Consider the following 14360-nt stretch of genomic DNA (forward strand, 5'->3'; position numbering starts at 1 on the left):
GGTTCCATAGCAGATTATCACAAACTTGCCGGCTTAACATAGCCAACATTTATTAATATTTGCTCACAGTTCTAGAAGCCAGAAGTCTAAAATCAAGGCATGGCCTCCCTGTAGAGGCTCTGGGGGAGAATCTATGCATCTCCTTTTCTGGTGGCCACTGGGATTCCTTGGCTTGCCGGAGCGTCATCTCAATCTCCATGTTCTAGGACACCTTGCCACCTCATCTTCTGTCTGTGTAACTTCCCTTTGCCTCAGCCTTATAAGGACGCTTGCCACTGTATTTAGGTCCCACCCAGATGCTACAGTAGGGGTCCCCAACTCCTGGGCTGAGGACTTGTACTAGTCTATGGCCTGTTAGGAACCAGGCTGCACAGCAGGAGGTGAGAGCAGCAGGCGAGCAAGCATGATCACCTGAGCTCCACTGCCTGTCGGATCAGCAGTGACATTAGATTCTCCTAAGAGCGTGAAACCTATTGTGAACTGTCCATGCGAGGGATCTAGGTTATGTGTTCTTTATGAGACTCTAATGCCTGATCTGAGGTGGAACAGTTTCATCTCAAACCATCCCCTCATCTCCTTCCCCTGTCCAAGGAAAACTGTCTTCCAGGAAACCAGTCTCTGGTGCCAAAATGGTTGGAGACTACTGCCCTACAGTATGATCTCCTCATCTCAAGATCCTTAGCTCAATCACATCAGCAAAGAGCATTTTTAAAAAAATATGATCACGTTCACAGCTTCCAGGAATTAGGACACGGACGTATCTTTTTGCAGGACACCCTTCAACCCACTACCCACGTTAAAGTCAAGCTTACGTTTCCTAGCCATATTTTTGAATATATAAAATTTCTGTTTTACATTTTCAAAGATCCTGTGAGTCATTTATACTTGACATAATTACACCTCAGATGTCCCCAGCACAAATTAAAAACTAGTTCAGGACAGCCTCCCTGGCCCTTCTCTGAGAACTCTGCTTATTTTATTTTATTTTAGTTTTATTGAGACAAGGTCTTGCTCTATTGCCCAGGCTGGAGTGCAGCGGTGCAATCTCAGCTCACTGCAGCCTCCACCTCCCAAGCTCAAGAGATTATCCCACCTCAGCCTCCAGAGTAGCTGGGACCACAGGTACACACCACTGCACCTGGCTAATTTTTGTATTTTCTTTGTAGAGACAGAGTTTCGCTGTGTTGTCCAGGCTGGTCTCGAACTCCTGGGCTCAAGCAATCCACCTACCTCAGGCTCTTGTGCTGGGATTACAGGTGTGAGCCACTGTGCCTGGTCTGAGAATGCTGCTTTCTATAACCCTCTTCACAGTAGATTAATTCTCTTCTTCTCATGAGTCCAATCCATGTAGAGAGTCTATCCATGGGACCAGGAAGAGGCAAAGGAGTCATCTGCCTTGGACACAAAATTTAAGGGCAGGCCAAAAGTTTTAGTCATCAAGATAAAGAAGAAGAATGACGAGGGTTTTCATCACCCTCTTAAATAAATTTCACATCTATTAAAATATTATTTATCTGGATGACTGAACTTTTTGGTATCTCCTGGAAGTTGGCACCAATGGTGAGTACCTCACTCGCCTCCCCCCTGGAGTCTACATCTGCTCCTTGCCTGTGAAATAGCAGGTATCACAGCTTCTGGGTCTGTGGCATTCTCTCAGGGTGAGTGTGTAACATCTGCTCTTTTCTTTCCACACTCAGTATTTCTCAGTATCAAAAATCTGCATTATAGGTAAATAGAATGGAAATGTTCTGAAGGATTTGGGGTTCTTCAGTTACCTGGTCCCTTCCATGTTCCTTACCACCAGCCTGCCACACAGGCTCTTCCAATCCTTAAGTCCACAGGAAAAAACAACAGGTTTTCTAATTTTTCCTTTTTGAAGTAGCCATCAAACCAGTGAATGCCAGATTTTTAAAAACTTTTTTGTAGAGACAGGGTCTCACATTGTTGCCTAGGCTGGAGTGCAGTGGTGCAGTCATAGCTCACTGCAGCTTTAAACTCTTGGGCTCAAGCAGTCCTACTGCCTCCTAGCCTTCTGAGTAGCTGGGACTACAGGCATGCACCACCATGCCTGGCTAATTTTTTTTCTTTGTTCTTTTATAGAGATAGGGTCTTGCTCTGTCATTCCGGCTGGAGTACAGTGGTACAGTCATGGCTCATTGCAGCCCCAAACTCCTGGGCTCAAGTGATCCTCCATCCTGAGCCTCCTGAGTAGCTGGGACTACAAGCATGCACTACCATGGCTAGCTAATTTTGTTTATTTTGTAGAGATGGGATTTCACTATGTTGCACAGGCCAGTCTCAAACGCAGGCCTCAGGCAATCCTCTTGCACTAGGAGGCCTCCCAAAGTGCTAGGATTACAGATGTAAGCCACCAGGCCAGCCTCAGGTTTTTTTTTAATTAAAAGGTACATTTAAATCAATCAATATGTAGTTGTTGAGTAACTGTTAAGTGCCTCCCCCCACCCTGAAAAAAAACTTTCATTTTTCCTTCTATTGAAAAACTCATGTTTGATAAATACCACTATGATATCTCTTTCTGACAAATTATATACAAAGTTATGAAGATCCCAAGCCACTGTCCTGAAAGGCTGGCATGACAAGCAATGTCTTCTAAGTCAAGCCAGCAGGATCGGAGAAAGCCTTGCTCAAAAGAGCTCAACCCCTGAGCCCTGTATATGCACTTGAGTATGTGTGTGTGTGTGTATATGTATCTGTATATATATACCTGATAGGTACATATAGGTATATATATATACCTGAGAGTGTGTATGTGTATATATATAGCTGATAGGTATATATAGGTTTATATATAGCTGATAGGTATACACAGGTATATATATACCTGAGTGTGTGTGTGTATACATATAGTTGATAGGTATGTATAGGTGTGTGTATATACACACACACACATACACACACACATATACTTATATAGAGAGAGCCTGTTTCCTTAAAATATATTTTCTATAAAATTCCAACCTATTCCTACATTGCCCTCCATCACCTTTCAGAGCCCTCAGGAGCTCCTTTTCCACAAACATGGGAAGGATGCCCTTACCACATGGGAGGGTGTGACACGAGTCTAACTGGCCATGGAGGACGGCACCACCTGCACCTCCCGCAGTGCATCTTGGGAGAAGCATCTGCCCAACAGTGATTGTTCAGAGTGATTTTCAGAACAGGATAGAACGCCACGGCTGGTCTCCTTCCTGAGTAATTACATCTACAAATTTTCTGTTTAGGTCTGACATCAAGCCGGAACAAAACTGTAGATTATGTGGCGACAAGCTGAATTTTGTTATGGGATGTTTATGTAATTCCACGTATAAATGCTTACAAAAGAAAGAGAATTCGTTGCCTTGTCTTTCCTACTTCAAGCCCATATGTAAGAGCTGGTGGCTATTTTCTATTTGTTAATAGGTTATTAATAAATCAAATCCATGTTATTTCAGTTTTCAACTGGGTTTGTTTACTAGTTTTTAGTCTTAGCACACTCAAAGGATGTTGTTTTAAAATAACTGTAGCCTTAGAACTTGTAAGGGAAAATAATTTATCCTTTTGTCAAACTCAATAAATATTGTTACAATGTGGTTTACTAAATAAACCATTGGGTTAAGAACAAATGTTAAAATACACTCACAATCTTTCAGTTTTTACATTAAACTAGAAGGAGGCCCGGGTGTGGTGGCTCCCATCTGTAATCCCAGAACTTTGGGAGGCTGAGGCACGAGGATTGCTTAAGGCCAAGAGCTTGAGACCAGCCTGGGAAACATAGTGAGAACGCATCTCTAAAAAAACATAAAAAAACAATAAAAACTGGGCATGGCGGTGCATGCCTGTAGTCTCAGCTACTCGGGAGGCTAGGGCAGGAGGATCACTTGAGCTCAGAGTTGGAGACTGCAGTGAGCTATGATTGTGCCACTGTACTCCAACCTGGTGATAGAGCAAAAACTCTGTCTCTAAGAAAAAAGAAAAGACAATCATACACACTTATTGGCTTTTGTTTGCAATGTTTGCAGATAATTTAACTTTTAAGTTATGTTTTGGAGAGGCTAGTTGTAAGAGTCACATTATTAGAGCATACACAGTTGCGTAAAAAAGAAGATAACCTGGGAGTTTGTTGGAAAACTGGAGAACAGTCCAGTTTGAAACAAAAGAGAAAGAAAAAAAGGGAGAGACTAAGCCTGGAAAATACAATTGAGAATACATCCATTCTATTGATAGCTATAAAAGAAAAGGATTGTTTCTTATTTGTGGTGTGAGCAGTGTATGACTTTATAGTCATTTTATATGTTAGAAGAGGAATTGGGTGGTGAAAGAAAGAGTTAGAAGGCAGAGCAAAAGAGATTTAAAAGATGAAGAAAAGAGAATAATGTTAAGATGACTTCCTTTGCGTTGTTTGTTTCTTCTTGAGGACAACTGTTACATTTACACTTAATTCCTACTTGACAAATAAAAGAAAGCCATCCAGATGGGGCAGGTCAAAGAAGGAAAATGCTTGACAGTCATAACCCAATGTAATAACATTGAATTGTTTCCCCTAGTTTTACCTGAGGTTACTTTGCTACCACAGACCCAGGTCTAAGCAATAGGAACTACGCAGCTCTTTTAAACTCTGGTTACAGATTATATGACAGAAAACGATTGGAAAAAAACTATATTTAAGCACATCTGCTGCTGTGTGCATTTCATGTTCAAACCAGCTCCATTGTTGTCCATCAGCCCAGTATAGCAAGTGCCAGAGGTGATACTGTAGTTCCTTAAGTTGCTTAATCAACATGCGACAGGTGTGGCACAGCTTCCTACTGTTGCAAGCTGCTACCAGACTGATCGATGGGCAATCCACCTTTGGCTCAATTACACTGATGCTGTCTTTGCTTTCTCTCTCTTTTTTTAAATTATTATTATACTTTAAGTTCTAGGGTGCATGTGCACAACGTGCAGGTTTGTTACATATGTATACATGTGCCATGTTGGTGTGCTGCAGCCATTAACTCGTCATTTACATTATGTATTCCTCCTAATGCTATCCCTTCCTGCTCCCTCAACCCCATGACAAGCTCCGGTGTGTGATGTTCCCCGCCCTGTGTCCAAGTGTTCTCATTGTTCAATTCCCATCTGTGAGTGAGAACATGTGGGTATTTGGTTTTCTGTCCTTGTGATAGTTTGCTCAGAATGATGGTTTCCAGCTTCATCCATATCCCTAAAAAAGACATGAACTCATCCTTTTTTATGGCTGCATAGTATTCCACAGTGTATATGTGCCACATTTTCTTAATCCAGTCTATCATTGATGGACATGTGGGAAGGTTCTCAAGGATCGAGAAGTAGAAATACCATTTGACACAGCGATCCCATTACTGGGTATATACCCAAAGGATTATAAATCATGCTACTATAAAGACACATGCACACGTATGTTTATTGCGGCACTATTTGCTTTCTCTTTTTATTGTGTTTGAGCTTGCACTTGGGACAGCTCCTAAATCTCTAATCTCTTTTAAGAAAAAGCTGAAACGTTGTTTGGGGTTAGCATTCTCCAAACAAAGAGAAGACTGGCATCCTTAAGGTACTCAAAAGCCATAAATACCTAACATTTTTTTTAAAAAGTGAAGTCAAACAAACAAACCGAAAACACATTTTGGGTCACTCTTGCACTACTTCTTTAAATAGTGACACAGGAGATCCTAGTTGTGTTTGAATTCCAAAGGTAACATGTCCAGAGAAAGACACATAGTGTCCTGTACTGCGGCTGGAGCAGAATGCACTGATGCAATCCTTTCATCGGGGTAGATGATGGTTCATTAAATATGGTGAGGTTAAATAGACCCACCAGACTGAAGATGCAATTGGACTCCTGATTGTATACCAATGCATCCAGCCTCAGCGAGAGCCATCTCTTGGTCCATTAGCAAAGGTGAAACCAGAAATATATCCCCTAGCAGCATGTCAGTGAGCAAAAGATGATTTGGCTTCTTAGCCTCAGGTATATTGGGTATGCTGAAGTCATAGGAGATACTAGGTTTTTAAGAACATAATTTTTCTCAGTACATATTCTTTATCAAAATTGTAAATTTCCACATTAATCTTTCAGTTTCTCTTGCAGAAGTAGAGAATGAAAATAGAAACTGATTTAAAGCACCTTGTATAATTACCATACTGTAATACGGTAATTAGAATAGTGGTTCTCAAAATGCAATCTCTGTACTCACTGCATCAGCACCACGTGGGAACGTGTTAGAAATGCAAATTATCAGGCTTCCCTAGAACCACTAAGAAGCTCTGGCGAGGCCCAGCAATCTGTGTTTTAACAAGCCCTCCAAGCAATGCTGATACAAGGCCAAGTTTAAGAAAAACACTGTCATTATTTATGACTGATTACAGTAACATCATTATAAATTAAGCAAATGAAAATCACCAAATTTTACATTTTTTGTCTGTTCTCAGATCTGCTGTTCAGCAAGATAACTGATTTTGAAACTGCTATGTCCACAGGTATTTAAAACTTAAATCTTAAATTAATTCCACTGAAAACAGAACTCAGAAAGGATAAATTCTCTGCTGTCTGCTACTCAATTTCTGAAGAAACGTTTGATTCTGGAAAAAAGACACTGCGTCTGTGTTGTTGACATTGTAAATTATTCTAAAGGATGGATGTTATGTGGCTTCAGACTCTCAATGGCATTTGATTAGACTGGGCAAGTTAAATTCCCACAGCAATTAGTGAGTGCTCTGACCAAAAAAAAAGGGATGTGAAACAAAACTAAACACAAAGAAATAAACAACAACTTTTTGCTTGGATATAAATGGGTAGAAATATTTGGAAGACTGATGGAAAGAATAAACAATATAGAATATCATTAACATGACCCACCCCTTCCCACCCAAGGCACTTCCATTTTAAATTAGAGCTGTGTTTTATTCTACTGTAAACCCTTGAAATCATCTCCAATACACAAAGTAGAAAATAAGGCAAAGCAAGGGAAGAGTCTTCAGATCAATCTCTTAAAACCTAAAAGCATGACTAAGTAAATCCTCCTTGGAAAGTTATCAAGGGTTCACATTTTTCTAAAAATTAAGTCTACGAAAAGGAAAACCAAACAGCATTAAGCCTTATATAATTCAAATATTTACTTCCGCTAAAAACAAAAAAGAAACCAGTAAACTAGGCTTTTAATAAGTACTGGAACTAAACTTTACTAAGACATGTGATCAGCACATTAAATTAATTTTAAAACTCTCAACTCTCAGCTACCTATCTGGGTTTGCTAGGTTTCTTTCTTTACAGATAACATCGGGACTGGAAAGGACTTTGGAGCTACTAGGGCTTCTCTGATCCATTTTCTGCTTTTCTTCTCCCTCAGAGTCTGGAGATGCACATAGTCTTACTTCTGGCTCAGGCTTTTTATGCGGCTTTTCAAGAAGTTTTTCCTTTTCAGTCCAGTATTTGTACAACTGCCTTTTCTTCTTTAGAAGAAAGTTGAACATGCAATTTTTCAAGAGTTATTAATGGTTTCCCATAAATAGTCACATGAGCAGGAAGGAAGAAAGGAAAAGGAAAGAAGAAGTAGAAGTAGGAGGAGAAGAAGAAGGGGAGGAGGAGGAAGGAAGAAAGACTTGGCTGAAATGAGAAGTAGGCAAGTAACTGTGGTCCTCACACACAAATCTAGCAAAAATGAGTCATCTGACTTTGAGAAGCCTTTAAAGGGAATATGCTCAGAGAATACAGGAACGCTTCTCTGAGTGATTTCCTGGATGTTTCTCAATGACAGACTAAAAATGTATTGTGTACCTTGTAATGAGAGTTGTGCTTCAGATATATTTTATACAATGACTACTGGAGTGGAATATGCTGCCCTGTCCTCTAGTGAGAGATGGGACACCAGGGGGTCATGGACTCTATTAGCACAGTGTAGCTCAAATTCTCATTGTGAACTAATATAATAGGCCCAGTAACAAAAACTTTTCCAAGCATTTACCTTTCCTCAGAAAAACCCTTTTATGTTCTGACCCATTTCAACAGGCATCAGACAACAAAGTGAAAACCAAGGCCTTTATCACCACAAGTAACTTCCTTCCTTTATTAGGACAAGGCAAAAAGAGAAATGCTATAGTTTGGAGATTTGTCTCCTCCAAGTCTTACGTTGAAATGTGATCCCCAGTGTTGGAGATGGGGCCTGGTGGGAGGTATCTGGGACATAGAGGAGGATCCCTCATGAATGGCTTGGTGTCATCCCATTGGTAATTGGTGAGTTCTTGCTCTATTAGTTCATGTGAGGGCTGGTTGTTTTAAGTAGCAAGACACACCTACCTCTCTCTTCCTCCCTTTCTCACCATGTGATGTCTGCTCCCCTCGCCTTCTGCCATGAGTGGAAGCTTCCTGACGCCTCACCAGAAGCAGATGCTGGTGCTATGCTTCTTGTACAGCCTGCAGGGCCATGAGCCAAATAAACATCTTATCTTCATAAATTACCCAGCTTTAGGTATTTTTATAGCAACACAAAATGGACTAAGACAGGAAAAAAAATGGCAATTTCTGGACTTGGATTTCAGATATTTTGAAGCATTTTAATTTCTCTAATGCTCTTGGGAAGAGGGGAAAATGGAAACCAAGTGATGGCCCATGTCTACACGTGTCACCAGAGAGAAAACAATAGGAGCCATCACCAACTCCACCTCCCCAGCCCTGCTTAACATCAACCCCAGGAAAGATGGGTTACATTTAAAAAGATGAGGGTGAGACTAGGAAGAGTGGGAGGACAATAAGAAGAGGACTGTCTCACAAACCCAAGGGAGGAACCCCAGTGAGGTTCTGTGAGATGACAACCCAAATATAATGGATTTGGCAGTTAGGACATGGATGACCTCTTCTATCCAATTTCAGCCAACTGGTGAGGGCTAAAATCAGGTTTCCCAGGATTGAGAAGTAAGTGAGAGATGAGATATTTCTTCCAAGAAGCTTGGCAATGAAACAGGGGAGAAGAAAAGGGAAGTAACTTGGTGGAGAGTGTGACACTAGAGAAGGTTTTTATACAATAGTAATATTTGTGCATGATCATAGGAAGGAAGAAAGGAATAAAGAGAAGAGAGAAATACGGTAGAAAAAATTATGAAATAAATCCCCAGAGAAGGTGGAAAAGAAGGAAGATCATTAGCAAAGTTGAAAAAAATTGATTTTTGAAGAAAGTAAAGATTCCTTCGGCCTCAGATAGGAGGGAGAAAAGGATGGATGAATATATGGTAACTCTGAAAGTGGACAAGAGGGAAATGGAGGCATTAAGATATTTCATAGATTTTTTTTTTCTGAATAACCTGGGAAGCCAGGCTGTCTGCCAAAAGCAGATATAACTAATGGAGATGTGAATTAGACTGGACTGATTTTACATGCAGAGCTCAAGAGATGTTATGAAAATTGGTCTCTAAGGACAGAAGCTTAGAAAAGGGAATAATAACTCCTATTTATTTACTGTCACTTCTTTAACCATTACACTTCCAGGAAAAATAACATTTTAAAATAAGGAGATAAGGAGTGATACTCGGGCAGTAGTAGAAACACTGGCACCACTTTTGTTTCAAAGAGAAAGTGCAGCTGACTGGTACCTGAGATCTGAACACGGAGCATGTCAATTGCTCTCATAAAGGAGAAAGGTAGCAGCAGCTCAAGGCAAGGTAACTATTACTTTCATTCTTGGATTCTCAGGCAGAACTGTTGAGAGATGGCTTCATAACCTCAGGTGTCCCTGACTTGCCTGTTTGGCACAAAAGGGGGATGCAGAGTGTTACCGCAAATGCTGCATTTATATCACTTGCTCAGCTCTAGTTATCAGCATCTGTCAAGGCAAGAGAAAAACAATGCCAAATGAAATTGGGAGTTGAAGGAAATAAATAAGTCTCAGCAGAGCACCAGGTAACACAGACTGCTTTCTTGTTGCTTCCCAAGTTTAGAAAACAGTAAGTTCTAAGAAACTAGAGTTTTATTAGAAATGGGAAAATATTTAGCTTACACTGACCCAATATGTGTAACAATTCTTCATAAAATTGTTGGCCAAAAATGGGTGATACTCCAAAATGTTTAAAAAAACAAACATTAGTCTAAAACACTGATTATGTTTCCAATAGAGTGATGCTTTGAAGATGGATACACAAGTGAACTGTGTATCCTCTCCAGCTAAGGAGTCAAACACCTAATCAAAATTTAGCAAATTATTCTTTACTAACAATATATTAACACAGGAAAATCATAACCACGAAATTATGATTATATGAAAGCACTGGTTAAATATAAATCCTGTCAATAGAAATGCACAGGGCTATAGAAGCAAAACCAGAAGACCCTATCCCGCATTCACGACAGTCACATTCCCTACACAGGGGGGTAAAAGAAAGGAAAAGAAGAAAATATATATAGGGAAATAAAAAAACAAAAAAATGGTACTTGCATGAAAATAATTGCAAAGACTAGAAATGCCAGCATCTCCAGATGAGAAGGAACCAGTGCAAGAATTCTGGCACCATGAAAAATCTGAATGTGGCACCACCATCAAAGGATGGCACTAGCTCCCCAGCGATGGTCTGTAACCAAAATGGAAACTCAGAAATGACAGATAAAGAATTCAGATCATGGATTGCAAGGAAGTTGAACCAGATCCAAGACAAGGTTGAAAATCAACACAAAGAAATTTCTAAAGCAATCCAGGAAATGAAGGAAGAGATAAACATCTTAAAAAGAAAAAAAAGACAAGAAAAAAAAATTTTTTTTTTTTTTTGAGACAGAGTCTCTCTCTGTCACCTAGGCTGGAGTACAGTGGCGCGATCTCAGCTCACTGCAAACTCTGCCTCCTAGGTTCACGCCATTATCCTGCCTCAGCCTCCCCAGTAGCTGGGACTACAGGCGGCCGCCACCACACCCGGTTAATTTTTTGTATTTTTAGTAGAGATGGGGTTTCACTGTGTTAGCCAGGATGGTCTCAATCTCCTAACCTCGTGATCCGCCCGCCTCGGCCTCCCAAAGTGCTGGATTACAGGCGTGAGCTACCGCACCCAGCCGGAAAAAAAAAATTTTTAATTGGAGTATGTAAAGCAACCAAATGAATGGATTATTGGCATTCCTGAGAGAGATGGAGACAAAGAGAACAACCTAGAAAACATATTTGAGGGGATAATTCAAGAAAATTTCCCTCATCTTGCTAGAGAGGTAGACATCCAGATACAAGAAATCTAGAGAATACCTGCAAGATACTACACAAAATGAACATTACCACGGCATACGCTCATCAGACTGTCCAAGGTCAACACTAAAGAAAAAAATTGTAAAGACATCTAGAGAAAAAGTTCTGATCACATACAAGGGCCTACCAGGCTAATAGTGGACTTCTCAGCAGAAACCTTACAAGCCAGGAGAGACTGGGGGACTATTTTCAGCATTCTTAAAGAAAAGAAATTCCAAGCAAGAGTCTCACATCCCACCAAACTAAGCTTCATAAGCAAAGGACAAATAATTTTTTCCACTGAAGCAAGCGCTAAGGAAATTTGTTACTACTAGACCAAACTTACAAGAGATCCTTAAGGGAGGTCTAAACATAGAAATGAAAGAATGATACCTGTTACCACAAAACACCCTTAAGTATGTAGCCCACAGACCCTATAAAGCAACCATGCAATAGGAACTACAAAGCAAACAGTTAAAAACTTCTATCTCATTCTCCAGCATCACTCTGATGCCAAAGCCTGGCAAAGACACAAAAAAGAAAACTGCATGTTAATATCTCTGATGAACAAAGATGCAAAAGTCCTCAACAAAATGCTACTAAACCAAATCCAGCAGCACATCAAAAAGTCAGGCTTTATTCCTGGGATGCAACTTTGGTTCAACATAGGAAAATCAATAAATGTGATTCAACACATAAACAGAATTAAAAACAAAAACTATATGATCCTCTCTGTAGGTGAGGAAAAAGCTTTTGATAAAAATTCAACATCCCTTCGTGATAAGGTTTTTTTCAGGAAACTTGGCATCAAAGGAACATACCTCAAAATAACAAGAGCCACTATGACAAGCCCATAGCCAACATCATGCTGAATGAGTAAAAACTGGAAGCATTCTCCTTGAGAACTTTAACAAGACAAGGATGCCCACTCTCACTACTCTCATTCAGCATAATACTAGAAGTCATCGCTAAAGGAATCAGGTAAGATAAAGAAAGAAAATATATCCAAACAGAAAAGAAGTCAAACTCTCTTTGCTGACAACATAATTCTATACCTAGAAAACCCAAAAGACTCTGCCAAAAGCCTCCTGGAACAGATAAATGGTTCAGTAATGTTTCAGAACACAAAATCAATGTACAAAAATCTTAGCATTTCTATACACTAATAATGTTCAATCTGAGAGCCAAGTCAAGAATGGAATCCCATTTACAATAGCTGCAATAAAATAAAATAAAATACCTAGGAATACATCAAATCAAGAAAGTGAAAGATCTCTACAAGGAACTACAGAACACTGCTGAAAGAAATTATAGATGACACAAACAAATGGAAAAATATTCCATGCTCAAGGATAGGAAGAATCAGTATTGTTAAAATGGTCATACTACCCAAAGCAATCTACAGATTCAGTGCTATTCCTATCAAGCTAACAATATCATTTTTCACAGAACTGGGAAAAAACTATTCTAAAATTCATATAGAACCAAAAAAGAGCCTGAACTGCCAAAGCCATCCTAAGCAAAAAGAACAAGGCTGGAGGCACCACACTGTCCAACTTTATCCTATTAAGCTACAGTGACTAAAACAGCATGGCACTAGTACAAAATCAAACACCTAGACCAATGGAACAGAATAGAGAACCCAGAAATAAAGCCACACACCTATAGCCATCTGATCTCCTATGAAGTCAACAAAAATAAGCAATGGAAAAGGGTCTCACTATTCAATAAATGGTGCTGCGATAGCTGGCTAGCCAGATGCAGAAGACTGAAACTGGACCCCTAAGTTTCACCACATACAAAAATTAACTCAAGATGGATTAAAGATTTAAATTTTAGACCTAAAACTGTAAGAACTATAGAAGAAAATCTAGAAATCTAATAAAAACCATTCTGGACATCAGCCTTGGGAAAGAGTTTATTACTAAGTCCTCAAAAGCAATTGCAACAAAACCAAAAATGGACAAATCAGACCTAATTACACTAAAGAGCTTCTGCACAGCAACATAAACTATAAACAAAGTAAACAACCTACAGAATGAAAGAAAGTATTCACAGATTATGGATCTGGCAGAGGTCTAATCAGAATCTATTAGTAAATCGAACAAGTGAAAAACATATAACCTCATTAAAAAACGGGCAAAACATATGAACAGACATTTCTCAAAAGAAGACATACAAGCAGCCAACAAACATATGAAAAAATGCTCAACATCACTAATCATCAGAGAAATGCAAATCAAAACCACAATGAGATACCATCTCATACCAATCAGAATGGCCAGCATTAAAAAGTCAAAAAACAACAGATGCTAGTGAGGCTACAGAGAAAAGGGAATGTTTATGCACTGATGGTGGGTGTAAATTAGTTTAACCACTGTGGAAAGCAGTTTGTAGGTGTCTCAAAGAACTTAAAACAGAACTGCCATTAGACCTCACAATCTTATTACTGGATATTATGGATATATCCAAAAGAAAATAAATCATTCTACCAAAAAGACACATACACTCGTATGTTCATTGCAGCACTATTCACAACAGCAAAGACATGGAATCAACTTACACCCCCATCAGTGGTGGATTGGATATAGAAGATGTGGTATGTATACACCATGGAATAGTATGCAGCCATAAAAAAGAATGAAATAATGTCCTTTGTAGCAACATGGAGGCAGCTGATTATCCTAAGCAAATTAATGCAGGAACACAAAACCAAGTACTGCATGTTCTCACTTATAAGTGGGAACTAAACAATGGTACTCACGGACATAAAGATGACAATAGACACTGGGGACTACTAGATAGAGGAGGGGAGGAACATGGCAATGATTGAATAACTAATTATTGGATAATATGCTTCGTACCTAGGCAACAGTATTAGTTGTATTCCAAACGTCAGTATCACGCGATATACCCAGGTAACAAACCTCCACATGTACCCCTGAATCTAAAATAAAAATTGTAATTATTTTTTAAAAAAGAAAGCATTGTTACATGAAAGCATAATCAATAATCTGATATAGAGCAAGCTTTGAAGAAACTCAAACACCCAGGTTATATTTTGGTGGAATTCATGTTTAATATTTCTGACTTTAAGAAAAGACTCACTAAGCCTAAAGATCAGAAATTATCTCAGACATATACATCATATAT

At 39.4% G+C, this 14360-nt stretch overlaps 1 protein-coding gene across 3 annotated transcripts in view; it reads right to left on the minus strand.

Moving 5' to 3' along the window:
• PSD3 (pleckstrin and Sec7 domain containing 3) overlaps positions 1–14360 on the minus strand; it is a 727754-nt gene that overhangs the window by 686323 nt on the left and 27071 nt on the right. Inside the window, exon 3 of one of the 3 annotated variants that reach the window (XM_054561279.2) lies at positions 1231–1395. The exons of the other annotated variants lie outside the window; for them this stretch is intronic. The gene's annotated coding sequence lies outside the window, so the exon portion shown is untranslated. The remainder of the gene's footprint in view (positions 1–1230; positions 1396–14360) is intronic. 3 annotated transcript variants of the gene reach the window in all.

Source organism: Pongo abelii, chromosome 7, assembly GCF_028885655.2.
Source record: "Pongo abelii isolate AG06213 chromosome 7, NHGRI_mPonAbe1-v2.0_pri, whole genome shotgun sequence".
NCBI classification, from domain to species: Eukaryota; Metazoa; Chordata; class Mammalia; order Primates; family Hominidae; genus Pongo; species Pongo abelii.